Source organism: Apostichopus japonicus, chromosome 17 (genome assembly GCF_037975245.1).
Source record: "Apostichopus japonicus isolate 1M-3 chromosome 17, ASM3797524v1, whole genome shotgun sequence".
Classification (NCBI taxonomy): Eukaryota; Metazoa; Echinodermata; class Holothuroidea; order Aspidochirotida; family Stichopodidae; genus Apostichopus; species Apostichopus japonicus.
Genome location: NC_092577.1, coordinates 36,034,122 through 36,059,990, shown reverse-complemented (window position 1 = coordinate 36,059,990; position 25,869 = coordinate 36,034,122). Strand labels below are relative to the sequence as shown.

General features: G+C 36.0%; 2 long non-coding RNA genes across 3 annotated transcripts in view; one reads left to right on the top strand and one right to left on the bottom strand.

Annotated features, from left to right (window-relative positions):
• Positions 1-22,284, bottom strand: part of LOC139954885 (uncharacterized) — a 72,055-nt gene extending 49,771 nt beyond the window's left edge. Inside the window, exon 1 of one of the 2 annotated variants that reach the window (XR_011788225.1) lies at positions 19,032-22,284. This is a non-coding gene — a long non-coding RNA (uncharacterized lncRNA). The remainder of the gene's footprint in view (positions 1-19,031) is intronic. The other variant, XR_011788226.1, reaches the window with a different exon arrangement.
• On the top strand, positions 7,188-19,035 carry LOC139954884 (uncharacterized). Its single transcript, XR_011788224.1, has 4 exons — positions 7,188-7,566; positions 8,014-8,179; positions 9,025-9,232; positions 11,484-19,035. It is a non-coding gene; the product is annotated as an uncharacterized lncRNA (long non-coding RNA).
• Positions 22,285-25,869: the final 3,585 nt, after the last annotated feature.

The window sequence follows — 25,869 nt, the reverse complement described above, 5'->3', positions numbered from 1 at the left end:
TTATCGTGATATACGGTACAATTTGGGGTACTGTTGTCAGTTTTGAGTACTAGGTTGTGGAAAATTTGAAGTGGCTCCTCAAGTTAACTGCCAAGTCTGAGCTCAAACATTTGTTTTGTATTGTACACAAGTCTTTGAACAAAATTTTTCCAACTTTGACTTCATATTTCAGACAAGAAACTATTGCACTATATACCGTAACTTGTGCTATACAGTACAGTGTATGGGGGTACTGCATTTGATTTTGAAGTACTATTTTAACTTTGGAGTCCTTGCATGTGATAATCGGAAATGAAAAATCAAGTAACTTGCTATGACTGAGCTCAAATATGTGTTTCTTATAGTTAACAAATCCATCAACTAAACTTTTCCAACTTCAACTTCTAATTTTAGAGACAAAACTAGGACAACTCACACTTATCTTGATATCCGGTCCAATTTGGGGTAGTTTTCAGTTTTGAGTACTAGGTTTTGGAAAATTTGAAGTGCCTCCTTAAAGTAACTGCTAAGTCTGAGCTCAAACATGTGTTTTGTATTGAAAACAAGCCTTTGAACAAGAATTTTCCAACCTTTATTGCTTTATTTAGACAGGAAACTAGTGCACCTTATATGTACAGTAACTCTTGCTATACAGTACAGTGTGTGGGGGTCCTGTTTTAACTTTGGAGTCCTTGTATGTGATAATCTGAAATGCAAAATCAAGTTCTTTGCTATGAATGAACTCAAATATGTGTTCCTTATAGTTAACAAATCCATAAACCAAACATTTCTAACTTGAACCTATAATTTTTGAGACAAAACTAGCACAACTCACACTTATCTTGATATATGGTAAAATTTGGGGTACTGTTTTCATTTTGGAGTAATAAGTTGTGGAAATTTGAAGTGCCTCCTCAAAGTAACTGCTAAGTCTGAGCTCAAACATGTGTTCTGTATTATATAACCTTTGCTATACAGTACAGGGTATGAGGGTACTGCATTTTATTTTGGAGTACTGTTTTAACTTAGGAGTCCATGTGATGTGTGGATAGCAACACTTACAGGATGAAGCTTACTTAAATGGTATAACACACATATATGGTCATAGAGGCTCCCATACTATGTCTAGTCTGCTTAGTACATAATTAAATACAGTTTGCTTAGTCTGGGAAGTTGTTACAGACATGCTTGGCACATTCACCAGCTAAAACTTATCAAACAAATGTGTTAATCCTGCAATTTTTGCTTCTGCTAAAAGCTAAGCTGGTTGACTATAGACCTAGAGCTACTTCAATCCCTATTTCTTGGAAATTAAAACAAAATGTAATGTTCATGGTCCATAAACTTAATTTCAACACTTCATCCCTGCAATACATGTTCACCTGTTACACTGCCACACTGCAAGCATAGGCTATACACATGCATATGATGACCGAACACATTGTTATTTTTTGCACTGTGTGAATATAAACTGTAGGAAAAGGCCTGAAGTAGCTGATGGTCACTGAGTGTGTTGTGAGTATGGCCAAGGTCATGCTAATGCAGAGGTGTTATTGAATTAAACTTTATTACCTTGGAGGTCAGTGATCAGCAAATATTCTACAGGGATATGTTCTCTAACTATGTGCTAAATATGGCATGGAGAGAAACCTGCTTGTGTTCGAAGACATGCACCCCCTGAATGCACTCAAATGAACTGTTTTAGACTTTTAGTCACATGACAGCATCGATCTTCACTAATGCAATTATTACTGCTCACTTAAGCCAATTAGGGTGCACACAAATCATTCCTACGCCCATTTATGATATATGTGCAACTATAGTTCAAAGAGTATAATTCAAAGATAGCATGGAATTAGCCACGCATTCAGCTCACTGATATAGACCACCTCATCCCATGTTTTTCCAAGTATCGACCTATGTTTGATTACCCTCAGTAACTGTAACACATTCATATACAGAATAATGAGCAATTTTGGTACTGTATGACTATATATATGTTCGGTTTTTGTGGATGTGGCCCGTAGCCAGCTGCTCATAGTTTGGGAATTTAAAGAAGACCTTGATCCTCAGAAATCTTTTATGATTTATCTCTGCAATGTAAATCAATGTAGGCGGTTGCATCAAGTGGCACGTACCATCCAGCATAGTACATTTTGAACAAATTATTTGAGAGATGATTTTCTGCAGCTAATAGTTCTTTTATGGAGCACCATAAATGATTGACACAGGAATTATTTATGACATTACACCTGCCCTAAAATCGTTGATCTTAGTCATATTGTCATATCAATGATATTTTTCAAGTACAAGATTTCAAAAGCCTTTGAGTTGCTCCTATTTGGAAACCACAAAGTGTAGGTCTATTGCTTATTGAATGTTTCAATGCATACTCCTTACACCCCTCCTCCCCTATCTCCAAAGAGGGCTCACAATTTGCATGTATTGGGACCACCCTTTGCAAGTGCTTATAAGCACTTGCAAAGGGTGGTTTGTACACATTATCAGTATTATTCCGTTTATGAACAAATAGAAGTACTAACTTGAAGTTAAACAGCCTTATTTGTTACCAATTTAATTCCATTCAAGTTCAATTAGAAAATGTAAGCTAAGGCCAATCAAACTAAACAGCAAATGGTACCATCATAACTTGTTTATAATTACTGTAGAATGTTAATTACCAGATTGATGTAAAGATATCATAACAACTAGAAACTACTCAAATATTGTTTTTTCACATGAAAAATTGCGTTCACTTGTGCATAATTTGAGCAAATTTTATTCCGAGACCCTTTTTACGATGTAACAACCTAGTATTATGCTTAATGCGACAGCTATGGATTAGAGGCATGTTTTATAAGCATTTCTGCCGATATTAAATTATTTTTGAGAGCCTTAATTGCGGCAAACATCGAAAGGTTAAAAAAAATAGAGATATAAGAGAGAGGTGATGGGCAGGGAAGCATGGCCCTTTGCAAATTGTGAGAAAAAGAAACATCGAATTACAAATTAGTGCATCAAATACTGCACTACGGAGCATTTGATGCCTGAACGTAACCTACACTCAGCTAGTCAACATAGGAATCATAGTCTATATATCCAGCACATTCGTTAATTCGCGAAATAGGTATTGTTACTATACTTACTGTGCCGAGAAATATGAAGTCACTAACCACGAGGAAAGCAAAATCGGCAACCCTGGCAGCCTAATTTGATGAAGATACAAGTGATACCCCATTTCATGTTATATCAACCCTCAAAATATACCCAGTACTACTCACGCGTTGCAAATACCAACTACGTTCCCTCAACATTGTCTCTTTCCGAAATTCCATTGATCAGTGTTTTCCAATATGGGATACGATAACTTCGTATTTACTTTGATGCACCCTTCAACTCAAATTTATCATTGTGTCCATAAGGTGAAAAATAACGTTACTTATTAGTCATTAATAAGTGATCATTAATGATGAAAAATATTTCCGTAAGTTTTGTGTAACTAGTAATCAGTGTTTTCATCAGGAAGTATCTCTGTATCTTATCAAAATCATGGCTTATTTGTTAAAAAATTCTGGTATTTTTTCTCAATTGGCCCTCCAAAGTGTTGTGACTGTGTAGTAAAAACAAAACTGTTCTTGAAAATTTATAACCATTTGCGCTTCCCTGTATTATATCTGTAACTTTTCACTACTGTACGTGTACAAAAATTGTATTTGCCAAATCTTAGGACATCATCTTGATTCCAACTAATTTTTTTCATTTAAAACTAAATTTTATGGCACCCAGCAAAAAAAGGAATTAAAAAAAACCTCAAAGTTTCTCGTTTTCGTGGGACTCCATTTCACTGACAAATGGAAAGTTTTACAGAAAGTCGCTGCTTCTTCTCAGTGTAGCACTACTACTATAGTAATAGTAAGCTGTTGTCGACGACACTGTCAGGCAGGAAGTTTGGCATGGCGACCAAGCAAGCCATGGTGTCAGAAGTTGCCCCTGTTTGCCAATACACACCTAAAGGCTACATATTTGTGGAATTGAAGCAACTCTCAGATTCCCTGAATAGTGTGAACCTTTATCCAGGAGGTATGAATAATTAAATTTCATTCCGAGCTTAGGCCAAGGTTTATGGGCTAGGCTAACTTTAGGCATCACTAGTGTTTGTGTTACTATAGGCACATGTACATATATCATACAGCTTCATTTGAGTTCTACCCTAGTATTACACCAGGCTTTGAATGAGCTAGGTATCACCCGGAAGGAGGCTTTATCTCATGTGATTTTTCTAGACCAGAATTTCATAAGGAATAAGAATATCTTGGGTAAAAAGCCCAAATCTTGAGCGCACCCCCCTGAAAAGGGGGATCTTTCGAGGGGGCCCCCAGTATGCATCACACTGGCGGTCCGCTGGCGTAAAAACGCTGGCGGTAAAACGCTGGACGTCCGATTTACCGATAGATATTGCTGCTTGGAAAAACCCAGCGTATTGCTGACAGCGGACCGACAGCGTATCGACGTCGTAAAAAAGCCGGCGGTTACACGCTGGAGGTCCTCCAACGGACCGATAGACATTGTGACTTGGAGAAACCTAGCAGAATTCCGACAGCTGACCGACAGCGTACCGCCGTAGAAATTTTCCCACAAATAGTATGTTATGAAAGTCATTCAGCAATTTACACAAGCTCACATACACATTGACCATCGGGTCTGTCCAAAATCTTACGTCTCTATATGAAAGTTTAGTTAAAGATGAGTTTCTATTAAACTATTTAACCTATGCTTTTTTAATATATATTTGTTCCTGTGGGGAGAAAGATTAAGAATACTTGGATTTTGTGTACATAGTATAGGCCAGGTTTAGGTGCGGCTGCATGGGTTAATACGTAATTAGGCAACCGCTGGTGGTCCGCTAACGGACCGATAGATATTACAGCGGAATGCCGACAGCAGTACCGCCGGAGGATATATTGTATAGCTTTTGTGCCGACTTGGTGGGAAGTTACCTTACCACACTGGCACAAACAGAATATTTTCCTAAAACCTATATTCTCCAATAACTATAAGGTAACTAAAGATTGAGCTAACTCAAAGTAGTTAAATTTTGCATACCATCCAATGTAATATATATTATCATACACTACATAATATTTGAAGGGAAAACAACAAAAAATTACTGATCGAACGAGTCTGACGGATACCACATGAAGAAATGTTGGCAAGCATTTGGGCAAAATGGGCGGGTAATACCCTTAACCACAGGAACACTTACAGAATAATATTTTCAACAAATTCAAATTCTGAAATAAATATTGAGCAATAACGTTATAAGCGATATCCAAATACTTTAATAAATTTCAACTATCCAAAAAGTATTTATTATTCAACAATTTAGCGTAGTTGAGAGAAAACAGTTCAGAAAACATTTTTCACTGATCGAACGAGTCTAGTATAACTGGCATCCAATCGTTAAACCGCAATGCTCAGTGTCCTCAAATATAGCAGCTAGTTTGAAAAGCGGTCGCTTTCGTAGTGCGTTACAACTCTTTCGATGTCGGATATCCTGATCTATTCTTTTGAAAGTACTTGCAGTCTGCAGATACAAATTTGCTTAAGAGGTATGTATATACCTGTGTTTTCTTACTGAGGGTTGACAGTTGTACATAATTGATTTCACAAGTATTTGAAGTGACTATTTTTTAAATAAACTTAGACGTAATCTAGCGTTAGGCTAGAATGTATCGCTTAATGAGAAGCCTTTCGCGGTGTATAAATTACACCTAGCCTACATTTGTAGGTGTTAATTGTGTTAGGCTGAGCAATAACGATCACACATAAAGGTAAACTAATGACCGTTGCTTGTATAATAGCTAGGTTATGCAATGTTATGCCGAAAAATTTGTTTGCTCACTGTATTAGAAGAAAAATGTTATCTGCAGAAGGTTAATACTGTAAATATTACTAGATGACTATGGAAGGCTTCCCCCTAATTTTAAATATCATATTCTGAAATATATATTACTATACTAGTTACTAAGTAAGCCTAGGCTAGTATTAGTACACTAGTACTACTAGGCTAGGCCTAGTTTTGAATAATTTGGTATGTTACAGTATTGAAAAATCATGGTCATCCATAACTTTTAAGAAATAATGCACTGTTTTATTTGTTTATAGCTAGGCCCCTGGGCCTAGTTAAGAAGGTAAAGACTCAATGTTAAAACCTTTTTAATAATAATAATATAAGTAGCCCTATGGTTGTTTTCAAATATCAGGAATGGGTTGGTGGTTAAATCTTTTTGGATTTCATGTTTAGTGCTTAGGCTTCAAAGTTTATGTAACAAATTAAGCATTTTGGAGAACAATAGATCATCGTCATTTTTTATGAGTAGTTTATGAGTACTCCTGTGGAGTATAGTGATACCAACCAACACGATAATGAAAAATATTTCATATCTATAGCCTCTAGGCTTCTAAAAAAATTGTGGCTGCCTTATCTCTTTTTGTTGCTTTTTGTCTTGGCTACTGTCAATTTGAAATATTTGCATTGGGTCTATTCCATGTGCTCAGTTTCTGGTGAATCATTCTGCGCATGATTTCCAAGAAAATAACTGCCTTCATTGAAGTGATCCTCAGTTAAAATAAAGTTTATTTGCCCAATAGTTGAACTGCCTCTATGCTATGTCTGTATGATGCCACTATTTAACTCTATGGAAAGTTACTTTAAAGGGTTAAAAGTTTACAGTGTTGTGGGGAGAACTGTTTAAATTCCTTGGCAATAAATCATTGAAAGCACAGTTGGTGAAGGTAGCTTAGGTTCAATTTGCCCCTCTATTGTATTCCCAGGTGAATTTAATGGCAATGAAAGTAGATACAACTTTGGGCAAGCAGGAGGGTAATTACCAGTCTTTATTATGTTTAGAAATCTCTGCAGACAAAGTAACAAATCAAATGATATGTCTGTATTTGATGATGTAAATTTGACCTTATATAAGGACAATGTACATAGGAAGTTCTCCAAAAAAAAAAACATTTTAATTGAAGGAGTGATGCCGATTGTAAGTAATGAATACAGAATGAAGAGCTCTAGGTTTTGGTTTTTGGTTCTTTTTTTGCAGTAGATTTACAGGAAAAAAAATGACTTATGTGAAATCCCTGGGCGAACTAAACAAGGAAAATACAAAATGAGGTGAATACAAATCGCTATTTTACAAGAAACATGCAATAATGATAACAACTTTGAGCTGCACGATGACACAGTTGAAGTTAATAATGAAAGGATTCTAAGTATATAAAGGAGCGACAGATAGCCATTCCTCTCCTGCACAATATGTTGTTGTGAACTTATTTACTGTTGACTTTAATTTGAAGTATGGAAACACCAAAGTATGCTGTTGTTGTTGTTGTTTTTTGAGGAAGATGGGGTCAGCAGATTTAATCACAATTTATCAATTTTTCCAGATCAGGATTTTCAGGAACTAAGTTAGAAGCCAGCGCATTACTATTCCTGTGGGATCTTTGGAGGAATTTAATTACCTGGATGACTCTATTGAAACAAACAAGGCTTTGGAAAGATATTTGGTGTGTCAGTTTAAAAGTGTAAGGGAAGTAATCAGAAAACAGTTTTCCAGAGTAATGTTAGTTAATCATTATAAATTTGTAGCCAAGTCAGGTTTTATTGTGTCAGTGGTCTGTACAAAATGAAAATATTTCCTGAGGGGCTAATTTCCTTTTCATGGGGGACAATTAAAACTCTAAGGTAGTAACAGATATGAAAGCATTTAGGTAACAAGAGTTTGGCCAGAAATGATTTTACCTTGCGGTGCATTCTACAAAAGTGGGCTGTTAAATCAATCTTGTTTTTGACTGGACCCAGTTCAAGGAACATTGCAGCACTGCATTGCTAGTTCCTCTTAAAATATTGATAAGAAATTAGCAAAAGATGCCAAAGTGTGGGATGAAATAGAATTACTTGAATATTTCTGTTTGTATTATAATTATTGTAATGGTTTCTGATTAACTTTTCTTTCTTTTTGTTGTTTCAAGATGAAAAGACTATCAATTCTTGTTGGCAACACATTGAAGGAGTGCGTTAAAAGAATCGTGAGAGATGTATTGGCAAATGCAGTTGCTACCACACTGAACTGGACACATGTGTACCACTGGGAAAACAGCCTTTGCGAAGCTACATGTATGAAATACATACTTGAAAGTGAGTTTATATGTGTCATTTTTGTTTACAGCAGCAGTGAAGAGAATCTTGAGTTGTGGGGAGGGGGTTGTGCATTTGACTCATGGATCGGCCAACTTTTCAATGCAACATCCCATCAACGAGAATTCTTGCTTTAATTTACATTGAATTCTGGTCATTTAAAAAATTTACTACAAATATATGTTGATGTAAGATGTGTTGTTTCAGATGCAGTTGTAAAGCAGCATTCAGCATTGATTTTAAAGTTTATTCACCATATGACTTTATTGACCAGTTCATTGTCACTTTCTATCATCCAATTTCCCAATTGATGGGACCTGGATTTGCAACAGTAATGCATGTGTTCAGTATAAAATGAAAGAAGGTGAAGGCAAAGGAAATATTTCGTTTATCACGGAAAAAAGGTAAATGTGTGAAAATGTGAATAATGTAGCTTAACCAATTGTGATCATAATATGGGACCCCAGCCGATACTCATAGCTAGTGTTACAGTTGGCACAGTAATTATCAGAAAGCTGTGACACGTTGAACTAAGAGTCAGACAGGTGAAAATTTGCAGTAATTTTAAAAAATTTTAAATTTAATTTTATTAATGTTTTAAATTTTAAATTATTATTATTTTTTTAAATTTGCAATTAGAAAAAACTTGCCACGTGCCACCTGTAACACATGTTACTGTGTTACGAGCACAGTACAGAAGTAACTGATGCACGGTTGTGGAACATGAAAAGTTGTAACTGTTCAAGCTATGAGTATCGGGTAACCAATTATTGGCTTCATTTTATTGCTTGTGTAGAATGCAATCTTTTATGTAATGTTTTTTGTAATGTGTTTCGTATTAACAGAAGCTGTACGGAGGAACTGCACAATCGAATTCATCTGATATTCAGGCGGCGGTGGTGAGATTTCTGAAGGGTGCATCTGGTTGTGAGGGAGGGCGATAATCTCGGACTACACCACAATCAGTTGACGAGTGAATTTCTTTAGTGCTGTTGGAATATTTAACGCTGGAACTCATTTTCTCGCTTTGTAATTTATAGGCGTAATAAAAAGGTAGCAACTAATTTCACTGTGTTAGTCATTATTTCTTCATATGTAACCGCATGTGTAATTCAGTAAAATCTGCAGGTAGACCAATAGTTCTGTTCTAGTACTGTAGTACACCCCAAACAAGCTGGCACTCATGCTGGCTTTCCCTTGACAATGTGCTGGGACGAAACCAGATATTTGACGGACAGTTTCCTGCCGGAACACAGATATTTGGTTAGCAATTGATGTGAAGATCTCTGCCTAGTGGGTTGCTGGCGGAATACCAGATTTGGGCTAGCAGGTCGCCAGTACACTGGATATTAGCTAGCGGATAGCCAGTGGCTCTCTCTGACAGAAATTCAGCGGAACACTGGCGGTACTCCCGTGGTAAGCTTGCGTTTCTCCGGCAGTCTGCTGGTAGTACACCGGCGGTACACAGGCGTTTCTTCGGCGGTCTGCTGGTGGAACACTGGCAGTACACCAGCGGTACGCTGGCGTTTATTCGGCGGTACGCTGGCGTTTCTTTGGCGGTCTACTGGTGGAACACCGGCGGTACGCTGGAGTTTCTTCGGCGGTCTGCCGGTGGAACACTGGCTGTACACCGGCGGAACGCCGGCGTTTCTTTGTCCGTTTACTGGTGGAACACTGGCGGTACACGGGCGGTACGCTGGCGTTTCTTCGGCGGTCTGCTTGTGGAACACTGGCGGTATACCGGCGGTACACTGGCGTTTCTCCGGCGGTCTTCTGGCGTAGTCGCCGGCGGACCGCCGGATTAAAGCCGGCCAAATCTCTGGCGTTCCGCCGGCTTTCCCCGCCGGTGGACCGCCAGTGGTGCAGCTAGCGGGCCGCCGGTGGACCGCTAGCATGATGTTATCTGGGCCGGGGCATTTTTTAAGGAAAAAATACCATGAGTTACATTTACACACAATACGATAAAACAAAATCTTATTAACCTCAAAAATTTAAACCTTCTTTGACACTCCTACTCTTTATGCTATATAGCAAGTTCCTTTTTCCTTTTCAAAAAAAAGGAAGAGTTGTAGTCGTTGCCTGTGAGGGCATGAATGCCAATAAGTGATGTCTTCTGTGCTGGTGTTAGATCAATGTCGCTCATTCTGAAGACCTTGCGATATGTGCCTACATGTGTTGTTATCTAATACAACTTTTGCATCCTCAGAGCTTGAGGAACATGTGGCATTGCTACATATCATAAAGGGTAAAAGTTTGAGTATTTGTAACCTATTTAAACTAACGTTTTTGAACACAAGTCAATGTAAAAATTGCAAACATTTCTGTGGGTCATCACAAATTGGTACATAACTTAACCTACAGGGGCCCTATATGGACCAAAGTGGTGTTAAAATGTGTGCAAGAAGTGGGGGAAAAGTCATGAAAGAATCTAGTTCATATCTCAAACAGTTCAAAATTTGTGGCAAAAATTTCATAATGCTCCCCCCAGTGCAGTAAGGGTTAAATAGGGATACTTTAGAGAACCCGTAATACCCCCCACCACCAGTGTTACCACATCCAATATATAAGGCTTAATTAACCAACTGGGTTTAAATCTTGAGGATAATAGTTTCTCTTATCTTATTTTTGTGTAAATTTAACTTATGGTATTTTTTCCTTAAAACAATAGACCCCCCAGAAAAAAACCTTTTCGGGGGGGTGGGTTGCATTCATGTTTTGGGCTTTTAACCCAAGATATTCTTATTCGTTATGAAATTAGGGTCTAGAAAAACCACATTTTATCCTATTTTGTGTGTAAATGAAACCTCTGGCATTTTTCGTTAAAAAAATCGACCCCTCCTAGGAAACCCCCTTTTGGGGCGTGCATTCAGGATTTGGGCTTTTTACCCAAGCTATTCTTATTCCTTATGAAATTCTGGTCTAGAAAAACCACGAGATAAATCCTCCTTCCAGGTGGTCTAGCTCATTCATAGCCTTGTCTATATTGGAATATGTTAAGTGTTTCGACTTATTCAGATATCTGATTCCTTCCTTTTATTCCGTCGTTGTTAGAGTTATTTTCAGTATGTTTAGTTACAAAGGATGGCCTAAAGTCCAGCTCTATGTAGCCTAGGCCCAGGCCTAGAAAGTATTAGCCAAGGTGTAGCAAGGCTAGCATGCTATAGGCTATAAACAGTGACTCTGATAAGAGAATGTTCTTTTTCTTTCTCTTTGCCCTGTAATTAGTAATTACTGCTGATATAATTCCTTAGACTAGCCTCATGCTTAATGAACTAATCAGTAGCTGTTTTTCTTTTCCTCTCAGCTTTCATCAAGTTGAAAAAATTACAAAGGTCTCTCTTTTCAATTGATCTTGGTTTGCTTGGCTTGTAGCAAGGGTCCAAAGCCACAGACATCAGCTAACATCACGTCCAGCAAAAACTCAACCAGCGAATGACCTATGCTGCAATGGAGGTTGGACTGGGACAAGGACTGCCTGACATCTACAGCATTTTGAACATGCTACCACTGGTTACAAGCAAACCCTATAGAAAATATTAAATATTTATGAGGCAAATAGGAAATACTATTCTTTTAAGGGTCACTGAAGCTTTTCCAAGGATTTTCTCACAAATGGAAAACATTGATACTACCAGACTATTCTTGTGAGACTGAGCTGTCAACAAGATTGTCCTGTTATTTTTACAACAAGATTGCTGAACTTTGTGCATCAGTAAATATTCAGAGCCAGCATTCATCGTTAATATGTTCTGTTACACCATCTTCTGGCACTCTACTTGACTCTTAACCTCAGGTTTCTGAGGACTTTGTTGTAATAGAAAATTTATTTTGAATTTACCATCCAAGTCATGTTTACTTGATCCATTGCCAACATAGTAAGATAAGGATTGCTGAACTGTGCTGCATTCTTCAATTACACATATTATTTATCATTCTATGGCAATAAGAACTGTCCCAGACTCTTTCAAAGTTGCCCATTTGATTCCTGCTACTGTGTTAAAGAAAAATTACTAAGAAAGAAACTGCTAACGTAATGATTGTCCTATTTCCAACATGGGATTTGTATCTAAAATTTAAGAAAAGGTTGTTTTATCACACTTAATGGACTACCTCATTCAGGAAGATCTACTCAAACCATATCAATCTGCTTATAAGTCTGGCCATAGCACTGAGATGGCCCTTAATGCAGTCCACAACTTTCTTACATTGGAGCTTGATAAAAACCGACAGGTTCTTTTGGTTCTATTGGATCTTTCATCAGTATTTGATACTGTTGAATCATCATATTTTATTGAGTAAGCCTCATTCAAGTACAGGATAACAGGATCTGCCTTGTGATGGTTTCAGTCTTATCTCTCTGATCGTCATCAACATGTGCAACTTGGAAATGTTATTTCCGCATCTCATAAATTTGATTGTGGTGTACCACAAGGCTCAGTACTTGGACCAGTACTTTTTTCCTTGAATCTTGCTGAACTAAGTGATATTATACGTGAGTTTCATCATTCTGCTGACCATACCCAGGTGTTTCTTGCCTTTCATAACATTTGACAACTTACAAAATGATTTCAGCATAATGGAAAGATGCATCAGAGACCTTCATAGCTGGTTTACTTCTAATTATCTTAAATTGAATTGTGATAGAACTGAGTTTTATTGTATTTCATTCAAAATTTTCTGTCGTTAGACAAAACTACCCTCTACTTTCTGTGGGTAATGAGTCTGTACTTGTATCTTCTACAGTAAGGAACCTTGGTGCCTTTTTCGATGCGCATCCATCTTTCAATAAGCATGTTGAAAATGTCTGTTGATCCGCTAATTGGAAATTATGAAACATTGGTCCAATGAGGAAGTACATTGATCAGAGATCATGTGAAGTTCTTGTACATTTGTTACTTCAAACTAGATTACTTAAAGTTATGCTGTTTCGGCCCCAAATAAGCTAGATATACAAATATGGTCACTTTTGGTCAAAAGTATTAAGCTTTGAGGAAATATTCCTCACTGCTTCATTCAGTCATCTTGTGCGTTCCATAAAAATGTCTAAGAACAATTTCGAGAGTAGAGACCCCCTGGAGAGTAGTTTTTGAAAACTTCTAGCAATTATAGCCTGCTATAATTTGGGGCCTATACTAACTACCATTAAATTCTCTTTTATTTGGAATCCTGAGTTCCAAATTCAGAAACTTCAAATACTGCAGCACAAATAGTCAAATGAGCAAAGAAAAGATGTCATACCACCCCCCTCATAAAGGATCTGCACTGGCTTCCTATTGATTTTTGAGGAAAGTTCAAAATACTCCTACTCACATTTCATGCTCATAATAGATCCAGAATAGATCATACCAGTTCAATGGACAAACAGACCGAACAATACCAAGACAAAGGTTGTGTCTTGGTATTGTCCAGTCCTTGTACTGTCCTGGTATCATCTAGTCCTGTTATAGTCTAGTCCTTGTCCTAGTATTTTCTTATCCTGGTATTGTCTTGTCCTGGTATTGTTTAGTCTTTGTCCTGGTATTGTCCAGTCCTTATCTTGTCCTGGTATTGTCTATTCCTTGTCCTGATATTGTCTAGTCCTTGTCCTGGTATTGTTCAGTACTTGTCTTTTAATGGTTCTTCCTTTTTTATCTTAGTTGCTGTAAATATTAGTTGCCTCTGTACTGATTTTCTCATGACATTGTTTGCTGTTAATACAAAAGCGTCCCCCTGTCCCTGCATGTACAAAGCTAAACCTAACACGGCTTGTAAATACACCATCTAGTTGCCGTGGAGACCACCTCCCTACCAGTAGTGTAGATTTTTTCTTTTCATTGAATTTGTTGTTGTCAATGTACCTTCTACCTTTCTATTTTTTTCTCATTATATTGTTTGCTGTAAATGCAAACGCTTCCCCCTGTCCCTGCATGTACAAAGCTAAAACTAACACGGCTTGTAAATACACCAGTCTTGTTGCTGTGGAGATCACCTCCCTACCAGTAGTTTAGATTTTTTTTTTTCTTCTTCTTAAATTACAACTTTCAGTGATATGTATTCCTTTTCTGTCTCTTTGTCCTATGTAGGTTTACCTACCCTCGTTACTGAATAGTTGATTGATAGGTAAACTGATATAGGACAACAGTGAGGAGGGAGAAGACAGGAAGGGAATATACTTTACTGAGATGTGTAGCCACTGTCAGCCATCATAACTTTGTAAATAGTTTGTAAATGAGTTAAGCTTTATTAACCTAGTTAAATTTGTTTTAACTAACCAACCGCTACCTCACTGCCTCTTAGCTTTCTAAACGTAGTCTAACAGCACATTAAAGTATGCATACAGGCACTTTACCTGTTTATATGCTGTCATGTGCTGTAATACTTCCAATCACATTACATCCCAGTTATAATTTTCTGTTAGTTTTGTCTTTTGTGTAATTAACTTTTAATTAGGGGTCAATTTTTGTTATGTTATGTGTCAATTGTGGGGGAAAGGGTTTTCTTTGATTGTAGATCATATATTGCCAATTTTCGTTATGCATTGGGATATTTATGTGTATTTCTGTTAATTCTCAGGGTCTGTTCTCAGGGTTTCTGTGTTTTTGTTTACTAATTATTTCAATAATGATGCAATAAATGCAATTCTAATATGAATTTAAATTTGTTCAGATTAATGAATTTGTACAGATTAATGAATTTGTACGGATTAAAGAATTTGAATTTGTACAGATTAATGAATTTGTTCAGATTAATGAATTTGAATTTGTACAGATTAATGAATTTGAATTTGTACAGATTAATGAATTTGTACGGATTAAAGAATTTGAATTTGTACAGATTAATGAATTTGTACAGATTAATGAATTTGTACAGATTAATGAATTTGAATTTGTACAGATTAATGAATTGTAAATCATTGAAATAAATAGAAAAAGAAAGCAAAAAGTTCTTTAGTCTTATGTTGAAGTCACTTTGTCCTGCACACTAATTTCTCTGTACTCCTTATGTAGTTTATTGTTTTTTATTGTGCAGAATTAGTATAAGTAAGCAATGGTTTAAGGTTTTGAGTTCAAATTTTCAGAGAAACTATTGAAACATTTGCCACTATTGCATGAAGCTAGATTTTAAATATATCTTTAAGACGTAAATGTAATTAGTACTGAGAGAGAAAAAATAGGCAAGTCAGAGATCATTTTGTGAAAACTTTTTATACTTTGATGCACCCTTAAAAATGTCCAACTTTTACCTCATTTTAATTAATTAATTTATATTTCTGAGCTCAAATATGTACTTTTTAGAGAAAACAAATCTTTGAACTAATATTTTTCCAACTTTTACCTAATTTTTCAGACAAAAAACTAGCAAACCTTACATAAGTTGTGGTATACAGTACAATGTGGGGGTACTGATTTTTATTGTGAAGTACTGTTTTAACTTTGGAGTCATTGTTTGTTACTATTTGAAGTTTCAACTCAAGTTTATTTCTATGTCCGGGCTCAAATATGTTCTTTTTAAAGAAAACAAATCTTTGAATTAACAATTTCCAACTTTTACCTAATTTTTCAGACAAGAAACTAGCAAACCTTACATAATTATTGGTATACAGTACCATGTGGGGGTACTGATTTTTATTGTGGAGTACTGATATAACTTTGGAGTCCTTGTTCGTTACTATTTGAAGTTGCAACTCAAGTTTATTTCTATGTCTGAGCTCAAATATGTGCACATTTTACATAATTCTTGGTGTAAAGTATAATGTGGGAGTACTAAATTTATTTTGATTTACTGATTTAACTTTGGAGGCTTTGTTCAATTGTGAATATTTCATTGATATTAAACAAGGATAGTAAAGTACCAATGAACGTCTCCATAGTCATATAGTTTGAAAACGTTTAAAAGTATGTTATTCCGTACAGGCCCATGAGGTGGTAACTTTAATGTAAATTGTTCAAGAGCCAGTCAAATGTTGCTTTGTTCAATTCCAAAGAAAACCATATCCTTCCCCTTATGACTCTAAGAATAATTGAAATATGTTAGAATTAGAAGTAATGAAGTTGCATATCTAATTAACACACGTAATGCGTACTATATTTGAATGGAAGTAGCTTGCACCTTATGTAGCACATTAAAGTGTTCACAACATTGACTAAAGTTACATGGCCTGGAATCAGAATGCTAAAAGATTCTCTTACAAATAATTAGAAGGGTTCGTGGTATTCAAGTTAACAACATTTTATTGTAATGTAGTTGCTGCCATATACTCTCAGTTCAAGTGCTCTGAAGCGTGATATGTAACAACTTAATACTTATAGAAGGAACTTTTGGTCCCACCTGCAGGATGCCTATAACCAATGCTATAGTACCACTTCTCTATACTATTCTCTCATATCATGCGTCAAAGCTGACCTATACTGACAGTATATATGAACAGTTCCTAACCGTTCCTAATCTGACAGAAGCATATTACATTGATACTGCTCAAACTGTCAGTAAGAGTGCTTTTCGGAAGCGTGGAAAGAAAGGTTACCAACTCGGGTGTTTACCAGGGTTGTTAATTCTCATGTAATGATTGTTAGTATATCCACTCATGTGTGACATTATATATACATTCAAACTTGAATACGGAACCTTGTTTCATTACTTACATGAAAAGAAAGTATACCAACTCGGGTGTTTACCAGGGTTGTTAATTCTCATGTAATGATTGTTAGTATATCCACTCATGTGTGACATTATATTACATTCAAACTTGAAATACGGTACCTTGTTTCATTACTTACATGAAAAGAAAGTATACCAACTCGGGTGTTTACCAGGGTTGTTAATTCTCATGTAATGATTGTTAGAATATCCACTCATGTGTGACATTATATATACATTCAAACTTGAATACGGAACCTTGTTTCATTACTTACATGAAAAGAAAGAATACCAACTCGGGTGTTTACCAGGGTTGTTAATTCTCATGTAATGATTGTTAGTATATCCACTCATGTGTGACATTATATTACATTCAAACTTGAAATACGGTACCTTGTTTCATTACTTACATGAAAAGAAAGTATACCAACTCGGGTGTTTACCAGGGTTGTTAATTATCATGTAATGATTGTTAGTATATCCACTCATGTGTGACATATTACATTCAAACTTGAATACGGTACCTTGTTTCATTACTTACATGTGCTATTGAAGTTTTCTCTTTCGATGTTAAATTCACATAGTAGTTTATTACCGGTACTATAGTCAATTCCCATTTCAAATAAGAAATATAATTACGTCATCAAGAAAGTTTGGGACTGTAGGAGGGGAGGCTGGGGGGGGGGAGGGGGAGGGTAGAGGTGGGTTTGGTGTTGGGGAATAACCTTCGTGGGTCCTGTGATAAGACATAATGACGAAGAAAAGGTATAGGGTTCATGTTGTATATGTCTTTAAGTGTGCAGACAAAAGGTTAACATTGCTTTCATTAATACTGTATGGAGCTCATTCCTGAATTTTTCTATCTAGCGCTTACAACAAACTGACAGTAAATGCTTAGTACCGAACAACTGTACAATAGCACAATACAATGGCATCTGGATGGGGAGGGAGGGAGAGAGAGGCAAAGTTATCACAAACTTTTTGGTCTTTAGATATATTTTACAATTTTACATGTTACAATGTAGGATTCATTTTAGCAAAGGTGACTTATCATTTGGTCATGTTTTGTCTCGAATCCAAAAAATGTAATGAGATGTCAAGCTAGCTTAACTTGGTATCTCGCCAAAAATCAAAATTTTGTCGAGATGACGAGTTAGGTGTAACATGGCAACTCATCGTTTCAACAAATTTTACGGAGATTTCAAGTTAGCGTAACTTGGTATCTCAACCAAGGTTCAATATTTTGTCAAAATGTTGTGTTATATTAACATGGTAACTCTAAATCTTCCACATCACCTTATGACTAGATAAGTTGTCAGTTAAATATTTTCCAGAATATTGTTCAATTGCTCAGTTGGCATGAATTGAAGAATATACATTTTGCAGAAGAATAGTAAATTGTGGAGTGAAAGCAACTGAGCAATCCAACATTTTTCTCATATTTGATAAGATATCATCTTGAGATCTAAACAATTTACTGAAAAGGTTTACTTATGGGGCAAAGCTTTTCTTATTTTAATGGCACTTTTAAGCTCCCGTAGGGGTTTTACCTCAGGTATACAAAATAGTCACCTTAGTTTGGGTTTAAGAGTAATCATATCTATTAAATTAGTAATTAGAGCATGATAATTAAAACAGACATCATAAAAGTTATCAACACATGATTTGTGTGTGTTTGTGTGTTAGGAAGGGGGGGGGGTCGGGAATGGGGTTCGTTTAGACTTTACATCTTTGGGTGACAATCGCTTTGATGTCATCACTTTGTAACATTTTACAGAGTACTAGAGTAGTTAACAAAGTTACAATCTCATTAGTAGTTGGACTTGTTAGAGTATGAAGTGTGTGAATTGTATATTAAATATACAATCCTAAAAAGTAATCAAAGAGGATAAAAATAATGATATATTATAATGAATAAGTAAAGTACAAATCCAGATGGTTCAATGTGCATGCTACCATACTGACTGTGCATTGCATATCTGGAATTTAAATATTGAATTTATATGGTAAATCTATATATATATGCTGAATATATTTTATAGTGAATATTCAATTTATGAAGTAAATCCTCCAGGATGAAATTCCCCAAAAAATACCTTAGTGTTTCTTTTTGCAGTTGAAGGGAATTTGGGGAAGCTGAAAGTGTATTAGTAAAAAAATCAATTGCCGAACCACCCCACTTCTGGAGTAACTTCATTATCGGCTACAGAATTCAGTATAAACTACTTCTTCTCACCTTTTGTGCTCATCATCTGGAACAGCCTGTGTACCTGTCACAACTTCTCTTGCCATATTTTCCAACTCTCACACTTCTTTCCTCCAACAAACTGTATTTAACTGTTCCAAAACCATGATTGAAGAACTATGGTTACAGATGCTTCTAATACTCTGGGTCTTATCTCTGGGGCAAGTTACCAGATCACATTCGAACATTGGAACATGCTATAAACTTTCTACTTTCAAAAGTCTACTTAAGACCCATTCTTTCACTTGTTCTTTGTAAAGCGCTTTGAGCATTGACTTTTGTTTACTGATTTGGCGCTGTATAAGTCTCATTTATTATTATTATTATTATTATTATTATTCCAAAATGCCTGTTTATTTTCATACTTCTGATATGACTGGCCATAAGTGATGGAAGGATACCACATTGACATTCTTCATAGTCTTGTGACAGAGAGTATAGATATTGAGCAAAGCTGCATGATTTGCAATTTGCACTTAATAGGGAAACCCTGCTTGTTTTTGCTCTTTTGGATGAGGGGTTCCGGGAGGGCAGTGGAAGGAGAGTCTGTATAGTCAGAGGTTCAATATTGACAATCACTAGTCATGCCTCTATGTAAAGGTTATATACAGGGCTTTGCATTCATATTAGAGAGAGCTAGCAGGGTACACATAAATGTTCAAATGAATACTGCAGAGCTATACCCTTACATATATTGGATAATTAAAAGATATATAACTTACCCATCAGTTATGTGCTCATTTCCTGCAAAATGCGATGAGTCCTCATACCTTGCATGACACTGGGATCAGAAAAGGGAGAATTAACTCTCTTTAAATTCCATAATTATGAAGATTTAAAAAAATAGAATAAGGATGAGGGTAATTGTAAACTTATGGATTAATTTGTAATCTACACTGGAAATAAAATGCAAGGTTACCTTAATTACTTTCAATCTTAGACTGCCAATGTTGATAATGAATTTAAGCACAATCACAGTAGCATTCAGCTTAATTAAGTTTTGCAAAATAAGAAAATACAGGTAATATCTACAGCATGTAAGCATTATTTTGGGCCTTGAAAAAGTAAAACAAAAATTCACTTTAAAACTAAATGTCATTGGAAATGCTGAGAGCTGGCACACCCTATATGCTACTTTAACAGGGAATGATATCAAACTGTAAACATTGCTTGACCACCTCAAGTATTCTCATAATCCAAAAAGATGGGGAATCCTAGTCAACATTACCCCAGTGAACAATGGCAACTTAGTATGGTAGTGAAGGCATGCAGTTACCATCCTATTGACACAATTTGGTAACAATATGGACTTTCTTAAATGTGACGAACTCTGAGTTCTGTGGTTTTAAGCCAATTGATCAGATTGTTTTGCTACTTTAAAAGTTATTATCAAGCTTTAAAGGCTATTCTAGTAAAGGATATTCATAACATAGGAGTGACTTTCACCTAATAACTTCATGTGTATTTGTAAGTTAAGGTAACTTACCAGTCAGCTTCGCATGGAACGGCTAAGTTTTCTCAATGTTGATGACCAGCCGCAGATTATTCAGAAATCAGCTTGCCCAACAGCATCATTTCACACATGCGAAGTTATTCACAAAGTTTATATAATGGCACTTGTATATTTAGCATACTGAAATACTAAATTATAGATCTTCAGCTCCTGCATAAACTGACACCTACTCACCCACAAACATTTGTTACTAGATAAAAGGAATAGTTAAATGAGTGAGATATTATGGTGCATTCAATATAATACCATTCATAAATGTACTTTCTCACCCTAGCTGTCATTATTTCTCAACTGCACCACTTATAATTGATATGTAACAATGTTTTAATCCTTGATCATGTTGACATCTTATTGCGCTTGCCTGCCAGCTTTAAAGCAAGGTACCTGTAATTTCTTAATGGAACTTTCTGTCAGTCTCTGGTAAATACCAATTATATCCTTGTGGGAATATATATATATATATATATATATATATATATATATATATATATATATATATATATATATATATATATTATAATAATATATATAAATAAATATATATGTAATATATATATTTTTTCATCATATGCTTATGTAGTTATGTAAAATTCATGCCCCATATACCTCAGTCTAAGGATACATTTGAAGGATACAGGAGTGCTTAAATCACCCCATGTTCTCTTATCTCAAATGCTTGACAAAGTTCAGTGGTGTCCCAATCTGTTTCTAACATGGGTTGGATCATGTGGGCATGGGGAAAGTGCAATCTGGTTCATGCTGGATATGACATGGCACTGAATTTCTCAGTGGTTATGGCAAGCTCCTTCCTCCTGTCTTGGTATCAAGGGGAATGTCATCACCAAGAATGGTGGGAGCACATTTGGTGGAATGAAATAATGCTTTTCATGGCTTAATCCAGTGCAGGACATTTCACTAAAATACTTATAACTAGAATGGTGGGTATGGATAGAGTCTTGTTTACTTAAACGGGGCTTCAATCCCCAATATCTATAGCGAAGCCAGTATTGGACAGTGCAGTGGTTGCAGTGCAGTCGAGATGCACAATGACCACAGTTTCTTGCAGTTGGAAAGGTACTAAAATGATCAAATAAAACTTAACCTTCACCTGACCATTTTTGTAGTTTGAGTGCCACAGCGTCGGTACACACAAGGTCACCCACCAGCACCCTTTGTCAACCCAAAAAAACTGTACAAATTACCAGTAAATCTGAATACCCACCCTCAACTGCAACATATATTGAAGAGGGCGCCATTCCTTAATGTTATACACCAATATTAGTGTGTATTGTGTTTCAGAAAACACAAAACACACTGTTTGAATACACACCTCAATTAGAGGACTGCCTTAATTAATTAATTAAATGACCCTTTATTGCTCCCTAGGGCTTTTAAGACAAACATTAATTGGGGGACACCTAGGTGTCCCCCAATTAAAAAATTTGTCCCCCCCTTCTAGGTGTGTATTCAAACACAAGTCCCCAGATTGATGTGTCCGTTCAAGCACGCATACATACATACATACATACATACATACATACATACATACATACATACATACATACATACATACATACATACATACACGCATACATACATACATACATACATACATACATACATACATACATACATACATACATACATACATACATACATACATACATACATACATACATACATACATACATACATACATACATACATACACACATACACACATACACACACACATACAAGTAAACAACAGCACTGGCGAAATGTGTCAGGTGGTTCAACAACGATTGAAGCATTATTTATTTGAATTTAAACGAATTCAGTTCAGTGACGCTCACAATGGCGTTCCCGGGGGTAGGGTGGGGAGAGGGGAGGGTGAGGCCATGTCGCTCACATGTCATCGTCAGTATTTTTTTTACATTTAGCAGGGGAAGAAATTTACAAGAGCCCCTTTCAACTTCACAGAAACAAATGAAGAGTATCTTTAAGACAATTAAGGAGTAATTTTTTGAAAATGTATTGGAATTTTCTGTCCCCCTGGAACCTTCGTCAGCAATACTTGGCAGTCGAATGAGAAGTACAAAATGTGACACAATGGAAGTATGACGATAGTGAAATGATAAGTGAAAGTTGCAGTGATGGAATTAAAACCAAATAAACCATGACTATACAGGAAGCGGATTAAGGAGCAAAGAACGGATTACATATGCTTGTAGAACTGATAGTTGCTAAGGGGTCCCAAGTCTTTGTTGAGGCCGGTGATGTGAGACTTAATACGAAAGATCCAATCGATTTCTTTACGTTTACGTTCAGTAGTTGATTTTAGACCGGCAGCCCAGTGCACTTTGATCAAACGAACGAGGTACCAATATCTGAGTATTGGAACATTTGTGGAAAAAACCAGTATATCCAAAAGTGGATGTCTGCCGTGGTCGCTCTGCTGCATGTGGCCTCTGGGCCGGTTAAAGGGGGCCCAAAAATGCATCTGATCAAACGAACGAGGTACCACTTGAAACCAATGTCAACTTAATGCATGAATGCCACATAGTACTGAATGGCCCATGCCGGACAAATTTTCTGCTGCTGTGTGTGTAACCCTAACACTTTATTCCCATCAAGCGGAACATGCAATTTTTCAACAAGTAAACTCAGTACATACTTTCATTAAGATTTACTTGACATGTGGTTGTGAAGGTCCCTAGGAGCACCTATTATCACATAACGTTACCATAAAAATAAACAAAAGTCAACGAAAATCACGACATAGGCATCTACAATACATTTACTAATGAGACACCTGGCTCTTTGAATGATCTCTATTCCACCCAAAACAAATAACAAATCAACTACAAGATTATAATGCCGAGCTTTAAAAGAAGTTACCTAAAGATTCTGATCTATCTTTGGAAGAGCTATCTTTTATCTCTCCGTCCATCTAGAACGTTTCATATGAGAGGGAAGATATATAATATGACCGCCCATCGCATAGCCTCAAAATTGAGTTATAGTTGTGAACATAATTGAAAGACTTCCAGTTCAAGAACAATAACAAAAGTCAGAGCGCAACGAACATATTCATTATATTTATTAATTATATTTCTTCATCAGCATTTTGCTGGTCTTTAATTTGTGGAAACTGGCTATACTATTTCTGTAAGTTTTTGTTAAGCCTTTCTGTTCACATAAACTACTTCTAGCCAATTGTACTAAGAATTCTGTATTGTTGGCATTTACAAATATTTTGAAGAACATTTGTTAATATGTTTCGTTATGTATAAAACTATTCATTATACTCATCACGATCCTTTGTAGCGTTGTTAACTAGAATCTAATAACATGACGGTGAACAGAAGTCGTGCGAAGCTTCCTTGTTCTCAGGTCAACGGTCTTACATTTTGAAGTTTAATAAGATATGCCAAACATTTTACTGGAAGATGTCATTACCTTTGATGGACAGGATACTCATCAAGTTCGAATACTCTTGAAGTTCGAAGGTCCTGAAAAGAATAGAATAAGTATACTCTAGGACCCAATCAACTTTGACGAATATCGGTAATAATGTGTCCCCATATTAGGTTTGAATCAATAAGCTTCAGTGAAAATATAATAACACACAAATTCCATCCACATGAAATGATATATGCGAAGAAAATGCATTCGTTTGACATAAAAATAAATTTTACTTTCGAATAGACCATTATTATATTTATGCCTAACTATGGTAAGAAGGTGCATATCAAGTTGAATTTGTTGATATTAATCAGGCAACAGCTGGCATCAGATTATGTTCCCACTTGAACTAGAGCCTCAGAGCAAGAAGTACAACAAAGAAGTCTTCGAGACAGTAGCACAATGGTTCATGACGTTCCTGTAGCTATCCAATCACCTCTTTACATCTTGCTCTGTTACGTGAGGTGTAAAGTGAAGAACAATGCTGTGGATGTAAACAGGGCTTTCTATCATATCTCCATCGAAAAGTGCAACACTTCATTAGCAAAGGAATGAATTCTTAGCGTTTTTTAACAAGCTTACAGTTATCTACAGGAAATAACCATCATTATAACCTCCTTAACTTGTAAACTTAGAGTGTTTCAGGGTATATTTTACAATATCTTTCAATTATTAACTTTTGTTATAATTCAGTTTAGGATAATGGTCTTACTTGAAGTATCAACATATTCTGAAGATACTTGTGACGTATTTCAGTGATATTTTTTCAGCTGAAAGGTATAGTACATATAAAAACATGTCTGAATAATGCATTCAATAGTTTTTTGTATCCACTGTACACTACACAAAATGTCTGGGTCAGTATTATTACAAGTACGATATTTTTGGATGCATTGCATTCCTTTTATAACATTGGTAAGTTGTAACACACTAAAAACCTAAATAAACCTGCAATTTGCTCTGCATTATTAACATATACAAACCGATCCCTACTATGACGGCTTACGTCATCTTTCACTTTTGAGAGCTTCAATTTGCTTACATTACTAAGGTGTAGAGTGTGTACAGTCCGAACAAAGGTTCCGTGTCACCTTCGCAGATCATGCCCAGGGATGCCCATTTCACCGTCTGTTTAATCCGGCCTAACAACAACGCCAACGGCTCTCATCGAGGGCTCAAACTTTACCACAGTGGCAAATACCATGATCATTGAATTGCTTAAAAATTTGGTCATAAACTGAGCTGTATATTAGCACAAGACCCTGGCAATTCAGAAATGACTAAGTTCCCACGATTTTGTGATGTAAGTTCCTTATTCTGGTTAAAGACCTTCATGTGTAAACAAGCAATATTTGACATCTGAAGCTGTTTTGCATTCATTTACAGTTTTATGTGATATTCAAGGCGTTTACGGCTTGTTTGCTCTTTGATATGCAGTTTGCTTGAGATAATAACTTCTTGAACTTTTCAATATATTCTTGTCAATTGCAATGCTAAGTTTAATTTCAAATCATGTAAAGTTATACTTTGTGACCTCAATTTCTTATACTGGTCAAAGACCTTCAGGTGTAAACCAGCAATATTATTAACGCTTCGTTTGCTCTTGGTAAATATTCGACAGGAACAAAATAACATGCTGATCACGTGACATAAGGAATCATTTAGAATAACGTTAATATCTCATAACTATGGAATAAATGATATAACTCAAAGTTTATCATGTTAGTACGATTCAGTATAAAATGGAATAAACAATTTATGATTTATGAAATACAATTGGAAGCTTATATTAACACTATTCCTCTTCATTTTTCTTTTATTCAAGGACAAATTGATATTTCAAACCGTGCAAGTCATGAACATTGTTTT